The sequence below is a fragment of the Dipodomys ordii genome, unplaced genomic scaffold (assembly GCF_000151885.1).
Source record: "Dipodomys ordii isolate 6190 unplaced genomic scaffold, Dord_2.0 Scaffold104, whole genome shotgun sequence".
Classification (NCBI taxonomy): Eukaryota; Metazoa; Chordata; class Mammalia; order Rodentia; family Heteromyidae; genus Dipodomys; species Dipodomys ordii.
In genome coordinates, this window is record NW_012267320.1 from 3,555,171 (window position 1) to 3,570,931 (window position 15,761).

Genomic DNA, 15,761 nt, shown 5'->3' on the forward strand with positions numbered 1-15,761 from the left:
CTTTTTCTGCTTATGTGGTGCTGAGGAATTGAACCCAGGGCCTCATGCATGCAAGGCAAGCACTCTACCACTGAGCCACCTTCCCAGCCCCTTGATATATATTCTTGCTAACTTCTTTTTGTCCAGGCTAGACTTGAACCATGATCCTACTATCTGTACCTCCCAAGTGGCTTGGATTACAAGTGTGAACCATAATGTCTAGTCAGACACTTGGTGTTCCTTAGAAAATGAGCCTTTGGTGAGGCTGAGCGTCCTCGCAGACTGCACACTGAGACTATGCAAAGGCAGGTTACCAAGACTTCCTCGAACAGTCACCCATTGTCAGCACAGTTCACTATGCAGGTAACATGTTTTGCTTGTTGTCATTCCCAGGCCTTTTCTTCCTGGCACTCATGTATGAGAAAGCTCAATTCAATGTGGAATGTCTACTGAGGAGATCTTGTTAGCTTGTCAAACAAAGGGTGCCTACAAGAAGAATTTCAATCATGACCTGGAATGTGATATATAAACATTTCTCAAAACATTTAGTTTAAACAGCATTTGTCAAGAGTACTTAGTAAGGTCCCATTGTGAAAGATAGAAGGTGAGCATAGAGCAAAAGACGATTGCTTCAGAGTGGCTAGAACCTACAGATTGTTACTAAGCCCATAGCACTAGAATGAGACAAGAACGCTCTTGGGAATTTATTTTAAATTAATGTGTTTTATTTGTACATATTAGTGGCGTTCCATGTGATATTTCAATATGTACTGCCTATCGCAAGCACTGATGATGTTTTATGCAGTTAGGGCAGGAAAAACAAAGGACAAGCCCTTTGCTTTGGGTAGGAGGTGCTTTGTGAACTGAGTACCAAGAGGAAACCATTATCCTATTATTTTTCCTTCTGGCTTCCTAGCAAAGAAACTAAGCATTGGGAAAGGACAGCAGAACAATCATGCTGATTGCCGGTAAAAGCTGAGTTGAACTTGATAGAGGTGACGTTTGGGGCAAGTTCTCTACAGGCTAAACAATTTTGTGATAGCTGGGACATCTGGGCCATAGGTGCTGGGGAAGTGTGGGGGGGGGGAGAGCAAAGGGAAGTTCTAAAATACCACAGAGCAGAACAGAGTTCCTCATCATCAACTCAGTGTATACAATATGTTCATTGTGACACAGAGACGAATTTTTAATTTAGAGAGACTTATGGAAGAAAGAGACTTTGAGTTAAAAAAGCCATAGAAACTCAGCAGACTGACCAGGAAGAGGGGCAGAAAAGCCACAGTGAGGCCATCTATTACTTATCTATTTAATTTATTTTACTTATAGTGCTGGTTTTAGAGTCTCTAGCTCTTGGCATTCTTTCTCACAGCTGATGCTTTTACCTCTTAAGCCATACCTCCACTCTGACCTTCTGCTGGTTAATTAAAAGTTACAGACTGAGTCTTTTCTGCCCAGTTTGGCTTTGAACTGTAATCCTCTAGGTTTCAGCCTTTAAAAAAATTTTTTTTTGCCAGTCCTGGGGCTTGAACTCAGGGCCTGGCTCCTGCCCCTGAGCTTCTTTTACTCAAGGCTAGCACGCTACCACTTGAGCCACAGTGCTACTTCCAGCTTTTTCTGCTTATGTGGTGCTGAGGAATCGAACCCAGGGCCTCATACATGCTAGGCAAGCACTCTACCCCTAAGTCACCTTCCCAGCTCCTGGTCTCAGCCTCTTGAGTAACCAAGTAAACAAGTGTAAGCCACTTGGGCCTGTTAATGAAATGGAGAGGCTAGGTCTTGGCCACATGGTGAATAGGAACTTGGGTTTAACTGGCACCATCTTGTCTTCATGATGGAGGAAGGTGAAGTCCTACCTCCCAGATGATGGGCATGCCTGAATTCCTAGAGGCTGGGGCAGGGACTTGGATGATAGTTTACTGGACCTTTCAGTCCTGTGCCTTGAACTTGGGAGACTCCTGAGTTTCCTGTGCCCTGCCCCCTGCCCCTGACACGCTTTAGGCCCACACTAACCCCGGTGCATTATGCCATGCCTTATGTTCCAGTGTCTTCCAGTCACCATGCGACCCACTTCAGCTCTCCATTAGTGTTGATCTGGTTTTTTGGTCGTGTTTTTCTGCCTTTTCTTCCCTCTCCTGCTCTCCTGGCTCAGTTTTCTGACAGCGTTAAGTGTATTTATTCAAGGGGCTGCAGGTCTTTGTGACAGGAGTCTGCCTGCAGCTGCCAGCTCTCCAATAAAGACTCCCAGTTTGACCTCTCAAAATGTGGCTTCTCTGTTTCTCACCACCAAGATTTACCTTACAAGTAACATTATTGATCTCTTTTTTCTCCATTTTTTTTGTCGGTCGTGGGGCTTGAACTCTGGGTCTGGGCACTGCCCCTCAGCTCTTCAGCTCAAGACTAGCACTCGACCACTTGAACCACAGCACCACTTCCAGCCTTTTCTGCTTATGTGGTGCTGAGGAATGGAACCCATGGCCTCATGCATGCAAGGCAAGCCCTCTACCACTGAGCCAACCTCCCAGCCCTACATTATTGGTTTTGTAAGCCAGCAAAGCAACCAATCTTATGCCCAGATAAGGATCCCCAAAGACCACCAAGGAGCTGATACCAATGTAAGCGCACAAGAGTCGTTTATTACAAGCTCGAGCCTGGACTCACAACCGTCCCCTGTGCAGCAGGTCAGAGTTGAGAGCCCTGACTCTGCCTTCAGCAGGGTTTTTATAGGGTTTCAGGGGCATTCTATACACCATAGCATCACTTAGCAAATCATACCACAACGCTGGAAATTTATAAAATAATTCTAAAAGATGATTAACCAGTGGCGGGAACCGACCAGGAACTGGAGGTTGGCTGGTTCATGGGGGCTGATGCTCTGAAATGATTGGCTAAAGCAGATGATCTGAGCTGCCACCAAGTGGTCTTTATCTTGCAGGAACATTTGGAACTTAACTGTAGTTAGTGGAATTTACCGTAAAGGAGGTTTTTCCTGGAATTTGGGCTCAAGGGAAGTTGCTGCTACAGTTCCTGGAGTTTGTTATAGTGCCTTAACAGGATGGAATCTAAACCTAAAATGGCTATATTATATTTTGTTCGGGCTTCACACCAGAAATTATGAGAAAGTGTCCTTAAGGAAAATGTAATGGGACTTGGCTTGGGTGGGAAAAGAAAGACATGCACAACTTTAACCAGAAATATTTCTCAGTGAGTGCCAAGGTCATTAGTGAACTGAAGTATGGGGCTATGACGAATGGCTAACTTGAGATTGGCAGAATTCCTCGTAAACATCTGTAAGCAGAAATGGTTTCACAGTTTTGTTTTTTGGGGTTTATTTATTTTTTTTGGTCAGTCATGGGGCTTGAGCTCTGGACCTGGACCCTGTCTCTGAGCTCTTCAGCTCAAGGCTAGTACTCTACCACTTGAGCCACAGCACTACTACTATTGGAGAGATAAGAGTTTCACAGCTTTTCCTGCTCAGCTTGGGTTTGAACCTCAATCTTCAGATCTCAGCCTCCTGAGTAGCTAGGATTACAGGCGTGAGCCCCCAGTGCCCAGTGGTTTCACAGTAGAGTGAGCTACTGTGGAAAAAAAAACAGTTTTCGTGGGGCAGAGCTGCTATTAAAAACAGCCCACAGCTCTTCAAACAAGCATGGAATTATTACATGACTCAGTAGTCCTAGTTTAGGTACATTGAAATAGAGTGTGCCAGGAGCCGGTGGTTCACAACTGTAATCCTAGCTACTCAAGAGGTTGAGATCTGAGGATCACGGTTCAAAGCCAGCCCAGGCAGGAAAACTCCGTGAGACTCTTATCTCCAGTAAACCACTCAAAAAACAGGAAGTGGTGCAGTGGCTCAAGTGATTGAGCGTTAGACTGGAGCTGAAGAGCTGAGGGACAGCACCCAGGCCCATGCCCAACAACAACAACAGCAAAAAAATAGGGTAATTGGGTCTGGCCAGCACCATGTTGGCCACATAGTGGATGGCAGGGTCTGGCAGCTGGTCTTCATGGTGGGGAAGGTGAAGCCCTGGCCTCCCGGGTGATGATTATGTCTGAATCCTTAGAGACAGGGGCAGATACTTGGATGATAGGTTACTAAACCTGTCAGTCTAGTGCCTGAGACCGGGAGTTTCCTGTGACCCTGCCCCCTGACCTGATTCTGTCTAGGCCTGGACCAGCTCAGGCGCCGCCGTAAGTCTCCGTGTTCCTGTCCTGTCTCCTTTCTCCTGGCTGTTCTCCAGTCAACATGGCATCGCACTTCAGCTCTCCACTGGAGTTGAATTGGTTTGTTGGCATTGTTTTTATTCTTTCTCAGCTCTCTCTGGCCTTCATGGCTCAGTTTTCTCAGCGTTAACTATATTTGCTGGGTGCTGGTTTTTGAAACAGGAGTCCACCATGTAGCCGACAGCCTTTTAATAAAGACTCCAAGATTTAACCTCTCAAAATGTGGCTTCCCTGTTTTCTCATCTTACAACATATGGAGGTCCCAGTGGGATCCCAGTCCAGAATTCAGCTTCTCATAATGTGGCTTCTTTCGTTTCTCATGGCTGGATTTATATTTGATTCAAAAGTATAATATACCTTACAACAGTATGCCCCAAGAGCTGAAAACATGTGTGTATGAAAATCTGCAAAAGAAGCTGGATGCCTATAATCCTAGCTTCTTAGGAATGAGGTTTGAAACCAGTCCAGGCAGGGAAGTCCATGAGATTCTTATCTCCAACTAATCACCAAAAATCTAGAAGTCGAGCTGTGGCTCAAGTGGTAGAGTGCTAGTCTTGAGCAAAAAGCTCAGGGACAGTGCCCAGGCCCTGAGTTTAAGTCCCAGAACTAACACACACACACACATACACACACGCATACACACACACACACACACACACACACACACCTGCACATGAATGCTGATAGTAGCATTACTCATTCCACATGTTATCAGAAAGTGGAGACAGCCCATGTTCCTACCAACTGATGAGTGGGTAAACAAAATGTAGTTTATTCATTAACTAGAATGTTACATGGCTATAAAAACACATGAGGTACTAATACATGGTATAACACAAAGACAACCAAAAGCATGCTTAACAGATTTATTCATCTTAAGCAAACTGTACTTTGGTGCCAAGGGCTCACACCTGCAATCTATCTAGTAAGAAGGCTAAAATCTGAGGATCTACTTAAAAGCTAGAGCAGGCAGACAAATCAGAGAGGCTGCTCTCCAATTAACTAGCAAAAAGCCACAGGGGAGATGTGGCTCAAGTGGTAGAGTGGCAGCCTTGAGCAAAAAAGCCAAATTAGGGTGTGTGGCTCTGAGTTCAGGCCCCAGTCCCAGCATCCTCAAAAAACAGAAACAAAACAAAAAAACCACCCACAACTACTGTACCAGGGACAAATCCCTTGCACACAGAGCAGCTGCTGGTGGCTGGAGGAGCCTGGCAGGGGCGGAAGGGAGCAGTTGCTTCTGGGAGGGAAGGCCCCTCTGCCAGGAGATAGTGGTCATAGCTATACAACTCAGCAAATACGCTAAGGAGTTTTGGATTATGCTCTTTGCATGAGTGATAAAGCTGCTGTTTTTCCTGTGACCAAAACTGCATTCAGCATAGGATGCTGGAACTGGCCCCAGGAGGGCAACTAATGTGGCTCAAGGGCTCGCACTGAGCTTCCTGTGTTCAACATACTGCTGCTACCTTGCCTCACTTCTCTTTTTTCTTTTAATTTTCTTTTATTGTAAAGATGCCGTTACGCCTCACTTCTTTTGATTAGCTTCCTGAAAGCGTGATGTCTGAGGTATACAGAAGTGGGCAGACTGTTAGATTTGAATTAGGTTGTGAAAAGGGACTACCACTTGGTCTTCAGGCAGGAGCGAGAGAAGTTTATTCCCAACTGCCGGCCCGCCAGCACAGGGTGGAAAGGCATGTGTGGCAGAAGGGAAGAGAGGCTGCCCAGCCCAGGTTTAACTAGAGATGGGTGTGTGTGTGTGGGGGGGGGGGAGATGTGGCCACACTGGATGCAGAAGTGACCTCAAAGCGGGCGGTCCATGATGTGACCTCAGAGAAGGGAGAGGAGGGAAGGAGGACTCCACATGCATCTAGCACAGACCTCCAGCATTGTGATCACCCTCAAAGATCTTCCTCTGGTTTAAAATAGGGATGGGGCTGGGAAGGTGGCTCAGTGGTAGCTTGACTTGCATGCATGAGGTCCTGGGTTCGATTCCTCAGCACCACATAAGCAGAAAAAAGCCGGAAGTGGCGCTGTGGCTCAAGTGGTAGAGCGCTAGCCTTGAGCTGAAGAGCTGAGGGACAGCACCCAGGCCCAGAGTTCAGGCCCCACACCAAATAAGTAAATAAATAAATAAAATAGGGATCAGTTGAGTACGAACTTCATCTTGTTTTATTTCACACTGTGATTCATTATCATTTATAGCCACACTTTCTAGCCAGGAATTCTATAGGGAATTCCTATATTGATCTTAAAAAAAAAAAGTTTCTTTCTGCATTATTTATGTGCCCTTCCCACAGCTTCCATGTTCCTCTTCCTCACCCTTTCGGGGAGGCCGAAGTGGTCATGATGGCACATTCTGATGACTAAGAGCAGTGGGCTAACTCCTAGCCATGGCTTTGGCTTCAAGAAAATATTCCCTCATCAGTCCCTGAGCTCACAGATGACTTTGTGAAACACAATTTGCCACTGAGGGTATAGTTTTAACTTATTCTTTGGTTAAGAATAGGGTTTTATGATGAATGGGGTGACATCCATCAAAATACATTGTATTCATAAATGAATTTGTTGAATGTAACTCCTTTGTACAATTACTTTAAAATAATACAAATCGAACTTAAAAAAAGAATAGGGATTGGGGCTGGGAAGGTGGCTCAGTGGTAGAGCGCTTGCCTTGCATGCATGAGGCCCCGGGGTTCGATTCCTCAGCACCACCTAAGCTGGAAGTGGCGCACTGTGGCTCAAATAGTAGAGCGCTAGCCTTGAGCTGAAGAGTTGAGGGACAGTGGCCAGACCCAGAGTTCAGGCTACATGACCCACAAAACAACAAACAAACAAACAAAAACAACGAAAAAAAGAATAGGGTCTTATTTAGCAATAGCAAACACTAAAAATGGAGACCAAAATTGAGGTGCTGTAAAATTCTTGTATTTTTGGTTCTCTTTTGTTTTTTGTTTTTGGTCCTGGGGCCTGAACTCTGCGCCTGGGCACTGTCCCTCAGCTCTTCAGCTCAAGGCTAGCTAGCGCTCTACCACTTGAGCTACAGTGCCACTTCCAGCTTTTTCTGCTTATGTGGTACAGAGGAATCAAACCCAGGGCTTCATGCATGCAAAGCAAGTGCTCTACCACTGAGCCACCTTCCCAGCCCTATTTTTAAATTCTTATATTTGAAGATTTCTTTTTTTTTTTCTTTTTGCTTATGTGGTGCTGAGGAATCGAACCCAGGGCCTCAGCCATGCAAAGCAAGCGCTCTACCACTGAGCCACCTTCTCAGCCCAAGTTCTTATATTTGAATTCTTATATTTTAATGGTTTTTTAAAAATTTCAACTTAATTTTGAAGAAGTTAGGCATCAGTCTACTTAAGCTGTTTCTTTAACAGATTTTGCTTGTAACTTGTAAGTGATAGGAATGTATTGCTCACACTTCTAGAGGCCAAAGCGTCAAAGGTCAAGGCATTAGCAGATTGTTTAGTGAGGCCCCTTCCTTATATATGGTACCTGTTCAGCTCTATAATCTAGACGCTGCAGTCTGAGACTAATGATGTCTAATGTTTGCTGTTTAGGTAACTTTCCACTCTGCTGTGTTCTGAATAATTCCACCACAATGAGCTTCAGTTCGTCAGGGCTCTCTTTAGCCATTCAATCTAGAGTTCATCCTGGCAACGAAGCTCTGTAAACTTCATGAGCTGACTAGCTGGCATCCTTTTAATCCAACATTTCAGCCTTTCTTTTTCACCCTCTCCTCCTCCTCCTTCACCTCCTCCTCCTCCTCCCCTTCCTCTTCCTCCTCCTTCTCCTTCTCCTTCTGTCTGAGTAAACTCCTTAATTTTTAATCTTAAAATCTCATTACTCTTCCTTTAATTTTAAAATTATTTTGTGTTTTTTTGGGGGGAGATGGGGAGAGGGGTTACTGGGGTTTGAACTCAAGGCCCTGCGCTTGTTAGGTAGACACTCTGCCACTGGAGCCACTCTCCCAGCCCTGTTTGCTTTGTTATTATTATTTTGTTTATTGGTCATGGAACTTGAACTCTGGGCCTGGGCACTGTCCCACAGCTCTTTCAGCTCAAGGCTGGCTCTCTGCCACAGAGCTACTTTCAACTTTTTCTGCTTATGTGATGCTGAGGAATCGAACCCAGGGCCTCATGCATGCAAAGCAAGCGCTCTACCACTGATCTTAATCATCTTTTAATTCAACAGCATCCCTTAATACTAAGCACTACCCACTTGGCCCCATGTTAGGGGCTAGCACAGAGAGCAGGGTAGCAGCATGAACTGCTTGCCAGCACGCCAGTGGTCTGTGGCTGAGAGGTTTGAATCCACGGCCCAGATGAATTGGTAGGGCATGGAAACACTTCCAGCTTGTTTCTTCCCCCTTTGGGAGGGAAACTGAGCTAATGTCTGACTTTCCCGTGCAAGTACAGGGTAGTGTATGGACCCAGTCAATTGGGTGTTAAAAACAAGAACGTTCCATTCTAGAAACCCTTGTTCCAGTGTCTGAGAACTTTGGATCAGAAGAAAAAGGCTTTTGAAATGGTCACATCTGACATCATATAATCAGAATGGTTTATCTCAAGTGAATAGCAAAGATGTCAGGTGCGTCGGTGACACTGTGGGTGCCAGGGTCCCGTTGCTCATGAAGCCTTCCCTTCTCCCAGATTACTTGTAGCATAACAGAAAACAAGGCACAGGAACGTGGCCAGGGCTACATAAAGGCCACGGTAATGCTATGACTCAGGAGGCCTGTGGTCAGGTAAGTTGGATCCGTACAGACTAGTTTGAAAGCCAGAAATCTGAAAGCACAGGTAAACAAGTCTTGATGACATAGCATACCTGTGCGGTCACAGCCGCAGCTGTCCACCTTGGCTGAACACATCAGGCCCTGGTGACTCACTGTCTATAGGTCTAGCTTCCCAGGAGGCTACGATCCAGAGGATTTCAGTTCAAGGCTAGCCTTGGCAGAAAACTCTGAGAAACTCTACCTTCAAAATGAGCAACAGAAAGCAGGGCTGGGGGCATAGCTCAAGTGGCAAAATTCCATCTGGACAAGTTGGAATCAAGGTGACGGTGAGGCCGAGATGCTAGCATTTCTAAAGTTCTCCGGATGGCTGCAAATGGCAGCTATGACTGAGACCTGCAGTCTCAGGCAGAGGGAGGAAAAGGTTTTGTTTTGTTTTGTTTTTGGAGACTGATACGATCTTACAGCAGGGAGGGGCTGTTTAGGCGAATAATGAGAGCCTTTCAAACCTGCCTAGGCGGCCACAAAATAGTCAGTAGCTGGAAAAGATGGGGAAGAGGGACTTTTGAACAATCACAATAGATATTTTCTATTAGAAGATCTTAGTGATGGTCTGCAAGGTGACCTGCCGAAGCCCCTCTGTTCTCCGAATGCTGGGTATCTTCTCACAGGTGGAATGTTTCCCTCCTTCACCTCTAGCCTGCACAGTTAGTTCGCAGCCTTCACACGTTGTTATCCACATCCTCCGCAGCACAGCGGCCTTTGCCACACATCCGGGGTGAACTCTTACTGTAGCTCACAGGCCTGCATTCAGCTGTTGTTGTGGTATCAGTTCCTCTTGAAGGTTCCACAGTGTAAAAGAAATTAGGTAATATGGGGAAATGTATTTATCTCAAAACCTGGCATATGGCAAGCAGTTAATACATGATATCTTTATCAATTTTCTGTTTTTAATTTTTTTCCACTTGTGGATGTAAAACATTTTTCATTTAAAATTATTGACAAGCCGGGTGCCGGTGGCTCATGCCTGTAATCCCAGCTGCTCAGGAGGCTGAGATCTGAGGATTGTGGCTTGAAGCCAGTCTAGGCAGAAAAGTTTATGAGACTCTTATTGACAATTAAACACCCCCAAACTGGAAGTGGCTCTGTGGCTCCAGGTGGTAGAGTGTTGGCCTTGATCCAGAAGCCCAGGGACAGTGCCCACATCCTGAGTTCAAGCCCCATGACAGACTAAAAAGTTATTGTCATTACAGTATATACAATAGCTATTATAATTGCACATACTATATTTGATAGCTGCCAGGTTTCTTTTTTTTTTTGGTCGATGTGGGCCTGAACTCTGGGCCTCGGTGCTGTCCCTCAGCTCTTCAGCTCAAGGTTAGCCCTCTACCACTTGAGCCACAGCACCACTTCCAGCTTATGTGGTTCTGAAGAATCGAACCCAGGGCCTCATGCATGCAAGGCAAGCACTCTACCATTGGGCCACCTTCCCAGCCCTAATTTTTTTTTTCTTAAGGAAACAGTTATACTTTGGTTAAGATTTGTATCTACACCCTTGAAAAAGCCCACATTCCATTTTGGTGAGGGGTGTGGTGGTTGTTCTCACCAGTGGATTTACAAGCAGTCTGTTTGATTCTGGCTTTTGTCTCGTACTCAAAGCATTTTCAGACCATTTTTCAGACCACTGCTGTTGCCCATTGAAGAGCTGCACTTGGTGACCTCAACTCTTCAGAGGCTGAGGCAGGAGGACTGTGCGTTCAAGGCCAGATACTGAGTTGAAGATTCAAATATAGCTACCAAGACAATGATCATTATCCCCAGAGAGTCCTGGGATGTGAAAAGAGAGATTCGAACAATCCCGGAGAAAGAAGGCTTCTGAGTTACTCAACAATTATCTCATGAGAACACACACAATAGGAATCAACTGCACAGTGATTCAAGGCAGGAACTGATACCCCTCTGCCCCAACTCATACCCAGTGTCCTCGCTGGCACGGCCATGGTGCTGTGACTATGTCTTTGGTCTTTCTGTTCCTCTGTGCCTCTCCAGGCAAGTCCCATGAGGGCTGGCCAGCCCTCTCACCAGCAACCAATGTGTTCACCACACACCAGGGCACAGCATTCACCATGTCCCATCTCGTGGAGCCACTGCTCAGCACAGGCTGTGCCCCTACCGGTGGACATCTCCCAGGAACACCTTCCCTGTCGGGCCAGAGTGGAGCCCTTACCTATCAGCTAGAAAGGTACTGGGACAACATGTCTACCAAATGTGAAAGACCTGAACAGTTGTTTATTCTTCTGAGATAAAGACCTATGATCAGCTCATTAAAAATGAAAAATACTGCATGCTTTGACCACCCATGGGGTCTGTGTCGGAATGCCAACAGTATGGAAGTATTTGCATTACAATTTCCTTCCATTTTCCTTTGGAAGAATTTGAATCTTTAGAAAATTTGTTGTTGTTTTGTGATTCCAGTCCAGAGTCTGGGCACTGTCCCTGAGCCTCTTTGTGCTCAAGGGTAGTGAGTGCTCTACCACTTGAACCACAGTGCCACTTCCAGGTCTTTTGAGTAGTGTATTGGAGATAAGATTTGCACGAGGACTTTCCTGACTGAGCTAGCTTCAAATCTCCATCTTCTGTTGCTGTTCACACAGTGAACGCAGTACCTGGTAGGCAGAAAGTAGACCATACCATGCGGGTATAGACAACGTTTATTAAACCATCATATGCTTAGATACAGCATAGGGGCATAGAAAATGAATCTTCAGTCACCAGGCAGTCATGGGACAGAAAGTTAACCCTACACAGTTTTCTGGGGAAGCATAAATGAGAGTTAACAACTTTTAGTCAGTGAGCAGGAAGAGTTAATCGTTGTCAACAAAGGTGAAGCAGTTCCATGTGATCAGAAATTATAAAGAGTAAGCAAGAGTTGGGCGTCAGTGGCTCACTCCTGTAATCCTAGCTACTCAGGAGGCTGAGATCTGAGGATCGTGGTTCAAAGCCAGCCCAGGCAGGAAAGTCTGTGAGACTCTGATCTCCAGTTAACCACCAGAAAACCAGAAGTGGTGCTGTGGATCAAGAGGTAGAGTGCTCGCCTTGAGCTGAAGAGCTGAGGAACAGCACCCAGACCCAGAGTTCAAGCCCCATAACTGACAAAAAAAAAAAAAGGAGTAAGCAAGGTGCAGGTAGGCTCCCTTAGAAACACAAAAGGGGATAAGGCGGCATTGTTCTAGAGGTATTGTTCTAAGAATTATTCAGGGGAGCGGGAAAAGCACTTTCTCCATGTCCTCCACCAAGGTCATAGCCGGGCATCTAGAACTTTGTCCAGAGAGGAAAAGAGCTTCCTCATTCCAGCCTGGAGGCTGCAGCTGGGCACCCTGACCTTTGCCAGGGTTATGGAAGCGCGTTCTCCTCGTTTGCCAGCATACATCCCAAACATAAACCTCATTCAGCACATGAATCCTTAGGCAGTCAGTGTCTCCCACATCTTCAGCCTCCTGAGTAGCTAGGATTGTGGGTGTGAGGCACTAGTGCCCAGCTTTAGAAAAATTTTATACTCATCAACTAGATCGTTAACATTCTGCCATAATTTCTCTCCCTACTTATGCATGTGGGTGCACACACACACATACATTTTAACATCCCAGACATTTAGATGTGTCTTCTCATTGACAAGTGACATCTTAAGTGACATCATTTTCCCTCTTCCAGTGACTCACATCTGATGACATCTTTAATTCTAGAGATGACTTTGAATTTGTCTAGCTCTTCCGATGTATCTATCAATTTCACTCTACTCTGAAGCTGTGTTGCTAAGTACATTGGTATGAATGTGTGTGTGTGTGCACGCTAGTGAGACCTGAACTTAGGATCACATACTTTTGTTTGGTTTTTTCCACTCAAGGCTAATGTTCTACCACTTGAGCCACACCTCCATTTCTGCCTTTTGCTGATTAATTGAAGAGAAAAGTTTCACAGACTTTCCTACGATTACAGGTATAACCCACCAGCACACTGGTATATTTATGTTTAGAAGGGTTTTACTTTTCTGATGAACTGAAACATGATTATATAGTCTATTTGTGTATTAATATAGCAAGATTACCAGGAACTTTCCTGTGTATCTTTTACTTTCAATTTTTCTCTATCTGTGTTTTCTATGAATCTTTTTTTAAGCAGCTATTATATTTTTAAAGTTATGGTCTTATAATCTTGTTTTTGCCTAGATCTTACTCCATTCAATTTATCATTTATTTCTATCACTTTGTTTCCTTCATTTTCTGCCTTATGTTTCTTCTGTTGCCTCTCTTCCCCTATCCCCCAGGTACTAGGGATTGAACTCAGGACCCTGAGCACATAAAAAAAAAAATGTTCCACCTATCTCTGGAGTAGTGTCTTGACAGAGTAGTTTTCCTGGATCCACTTTTTCCTCTAATATAGAATGCCGATCTCCTGCATTACTGACATCTTGGGCTGCGTGGCTGATTCCTTGTTGTTGTGTGGTGTTGCTGTAGGCTCAGTAGCCTCATGGACTCAGGAGATGCCTGCGTGACAGCCAGCTATTTTCCATCCATTGTCAGATGTCTCCTGTGTAACAAGTCACACCCCGCCTCCTGATAAATCAGTCACCCTGCCCATCCTGGCTTCTAATGATGTTACTCTAGAATGTCCAGAATTACTATATTTATCCTTCTCCAAAGTACAACAAAAAATTTAATACACATTCACTTCAGTTTTTCACATCCTTGAGTATAAGTTGCTTTCTAAGCTCATGATTGTTTAAACTTTTAAAAACAAATTAATTAGCTGGGTGCTGGTGGCTCAGCCCTATAACCCTATCTACCCTGGATGCTAAGATATGGAAATTGTGGTTTGAAGCAATCTCATGAAGGCACATTTAAGAAACTCTTACCTCTGCTTAACCAGCAAAAAGCAGGAAGTGGAGGTGTGGCTCAAGTGGTAGAACATTAGTCAGGAACAAAAATCCCAAGCTCTGAGTTCAAGTTCCAGTACAGGCATGAAAAAAAAGTTAACTAATTTTTTTTTTGAGATAGGGTATTGCTCTGTAATTTAGGCTGACTTTGAATTCACAATCTTCCTGCCTCAGTCTCTGAGTATTAGAATTATTTATAATCTTCCTGCCTCAGTCTCTGAGTATTAGAATTATTTAGTTAGTTAGCTAGTTAGTTGATCATGAGGCTTGAACTTGGGGTCTGGGCACTGTCCCTGAGCTCAGTGCTAGTGCTCTAGCATTTTGTGCCACAGCACCACTTCTGGTTTTCTGGTGATTAATTAAAGATACATGTCTCATGGACAGACGTTCCTGCCCAGGCTGGCTTTGAACTGTGATCCCCAGATCTCAGCCTCTTGAGTAGTTAGGATTACAGGAGTGACCCACCAATACCCAGCTTAAATATTGGAATTTTAACACTATGTACCCTTGTGCCTAGCCTATATTTATCTTTATTTGGCAAAATTTGCATATATTTATGGCATACAGCATGATGTCTTGAAATATGGATACCCTGTGGAATGCCTAAATCAAACTAACTAATATATCTATCACCTCTTAGAGTAAATTTTAGGGGGAAAACAAAATCTACTTTCTTTGTGACTTGCAAAAATACAATAAATACATGGTGAACTATAATTACCATGTTAGGCAGTAGGTCTCATTTAAATTATATATATATATATTTTTTTGGGGGGGTGGTCCGGTTGTGGTGCCTGAACTCTGGGCCTGGGCGCTGTCCCTCAGCTCTTCAGCTCAAGGCTAGCGCTCTATCACTTGAGCCACAGCACCACTTCCAGCTTTATTCTTATGTGGTGCTGAGGAATCGAACCCAGGGCCTCAAGCATGCAAGGCAAGTGCTCTACCACTGAGCCACCTTCCCAGCCCCTTAAATTATATTTTTGTGTAATCAGTGTTTGTTTAGGTTAACCAGCATGTGTGTCCATTTCTTTCCTGTATTTATTTATAGCACCATTGCTTTTGGGATCAGTTTCCTTCTGTCTGAAATAATCCTTTAGATCTTTAATAATAGTCTTTGATATGAAACTGTTTTGTTTGAGTCTGTTTTATCTCTTTTCTTGAGAGCAATGTTTTGTTTTTACTTTTAGCAATAGCTTTTCCTGGGAAATATTTTTTGTAGCCCATACAATTTTAAGTTGATAGTGGCAACCCCTTTATTATTATTGCCAGGTGCCAGTGGTTCACGCCTGTAATCCTAACTACTCAGGAGGCTGAGATCTGAGGATCACAGTTCAAAGCCAGCCCAGGCAGGAAAGTCTGTGAGACTCTGATCTCCAGTTAACCACCAGAAAACCACAGGTGTACTGTGGCTCAAGCGGTAGAGTGCTCACCTTGAGCTAAAGAGTGCAGGGACAGCACCCAAGCCCAGAGTTCAAGCCCTACGACTGACAAAATAAATAAATATATATACATAATTATTATTTTGTGTGCCAGCTCTGGGTCTTGAGCTCAGGACCTGGGCACTGTCCATGAGTTTTTTTTTTTTCCTAGTGCTCAAGGCTCTTGAGCCACAGCGCCACTTCCGGCTTTTTTCTTTTTTTTGGTCCGGTCGTGGGGCCTGAACTCTGGGCCTGGGCACTATCCCTCAGCTCTTCAGCTCAAGGATAGCGCTCTACCACTTGAGCCACAGCGCCACTTCCGGCTTTTTTCTTTTTGCTTATGTGGTGCTGAGGAATCAAACCCAGGGCCTCAGGCATGCAAGGCAAGCGCTCTACCACTGAGCCACCTTCCCAGCCCCAACAATTGTATTTTTGTATACAGTGTTGAAAAATGATTATAAAAAGCAGTTGCACATCTACT